Source organism: Ziziphus jujuba, chromosome 2, assembly GCF_031755915.1.
Source record: "Ziziphus jujuba cultivar Dongzao chromosome 2, ASM3175591v1".
Lineage (NCBI taxonomy): Eukaryota > Viridiplantae > Streptophyta > Magnoliopsida > Rosales > Rhamnaceae > Ziziphus > Ziziphus jujuba.
Genome location: NC_083380.1, coordinates 29,756,502 through 29,758,589, shown reverse-complemented (window position 1 = coordinate 29,758,589; position 2,088 = coordinate 29,756,502). Strand labels below are relative to the sequence as shown.

The 2,088-nt window shown below is 26.2% G+C and overlaps 1 long non-coding RNA gene across 1 annotated transcript; it reads left to right on the top strand.

Annotated features, from left to right (window-relative positions):
- Nucleotides 1-329: 329 nt before the first annotated feature.
- LOC112491547 (uncharacterized) lies at nucleotides 330-1,037 on the top strand. The gene is made up of 2 exons (XR_003055798.3): nucleotides 330-474; nucleotides 626-1,037. It is a non-coding gene; the product is annotated as an uncharacterized LOC112491547 (long non-coding RNA).
- Nucleotides 1,038-2,088: the final 1,051 nt, after the last annotated feature.

Sequence of the window (2,088 nt, the reverse complement as noted above, 5' to 3'; positions counted from 1 at the left end):
TCACATAGAAAGTTTTTTTTTCCCTAATTGTTTAAATAATTAATTTTGAAAGATGGATTAACCATTATAAAAAGACAAAACATAAAAGACCAAACATTACTATTAAGAGGAAAGAAACTATTATACTCAATGATACAAGACAAGAAAAAAAAATTCTACTGAAAATATTGATATTGTTGAACCATGGCAAAAAATTTATGGCTTTGAATATGGCTACGTGAACCCAATAAAGTTGCCATTGTCCCACATGTCTATGAAGCAAAGCAGTCTATCAAACTATTTAAAGAGAGAAGCTCGAAGAGGCTAAAATGCAACATTTTTCCCAAAAATTTATTACTCTTTTTTTTTTTTTTTTTTCCTTTTTCAAAGCACGATATTATTGTTCAGAAGAAATAGAAATGGCCCTGAGTCTAAACAAATGCTTTGCTCTGGTTCTTTTTATGCTTTGCTTCATGGCAATGATCAATATCGAGGGTAATCTCTAACTTCTCAAATCACTAGCAAATTAGTAACTTTAGCTATGAAAATATTCATGTTCATCTAACTTTTTTACTTGCTCTACACAGTTTACAAATAATATTCTAATGAATTTAGCCTTTGTCACTGATATTATTTGTCGAAACAGCTCGGAAGGTTTGGCCAAGTAAAGGAGCAGAAATTCGTCATAACAAAGTCGAAATCAGTAGTGAGAATTCACCGAAAACTAAAGAAGCTAATGCAAGTGACGAAGACTATTACCAAAAGAATGCAAGTGAAGAAGACATGCTGGTCTTGGATTATACTCCTGCGAAAAAGAAGACCCCTATTCATAACTAATTTTGGGTTCTCTCCGGTCTTGATCAATATATATATATATAGATATTATTCTCTAGATTAGTTAGTTAATATATCTTGTTTATCAGAGCAATAGTTCAACAAGTAGAAGATTTGTTTAAGTAATTTGGTTCCTGAAACCGTAATGTATATGTATAATTATGCTTTTTTGCATGCAATCTTTGAAAAGGGAAAATAAACTATGCATAAGGATGTTGTGTTCAGCTTGGAATACAATTATGAAATTGAAAGTATCATAGATTCCTACAAGTATACACTTTGATAAGCTTCCTTGACCTAGATCAAGAAAGAATTTTATATTTTGAAAAAAAAAAGTTTAATTATATTTTGATAATCTTGGTTTTTAGAATTTTATAATTTAAGCTGTTACCTTTTCAATTTGGTAATTTAGATCATTGATTTTTTAATTTGTTACAATTTAGACCTTTTTGATTTTTGGCTAACAAACGTTTTTAACTGATATTAAACTATGAAAAATTTTATACTGGAATATACCAAAGTATAAAATTTTAAAATATTTATTTTTAGTATATTTTATTTTAAAATTTGATACAGTTTAATACCGATAGGGTAATCTACATATCACCACATAAACTTTCTTTAAAAAATAAAGGATAGCAAACTACAAAATTTTTAAAATAATTTTAATATTTTGCACTTTATTATATTTTAATTTAAAAATAATACAAATTTAATATGAATTGAGATGTAGTTAAATCCTATAGTTAAAATTATATATATATATATATATATGGGATAATAAATTGAAAAATGAATACCTAAATTACTAATTCGAAAAATTGAAAACCTAAATTGTAAATCTTAAAAGTTGAAGGTATTAAAGTATAATTAATCTAAAAGAATATTGATTATCTTGTATAATTGATCCCAATTTTTTTTAGATGTTATTCTCTTATAAGAAGCCTAATTGCGTACATGAATGAGGTAGGGTTTTCAAGATCATCTTTTATTATATATTATGGTAAGGCTAGTATTATACTGTCCTTTTTATTTGATAAAAAGGCATACAGTATTGTACTTGTACGTAGTGTCTTGCGGGCAATAGTTTATGTTTGCATGTCCCTTCATACGTACATATTATGATTATGAATGTTAAATCCTTCAAATAATTTCTTAAATAAACATAAATGTTATTTTGGGCACTATTAATATTAAAGATTGATATCCATTTTTTGCAATATATATATGTATATGAATATGTATACACACACAGAAATTTATACTATATATGGT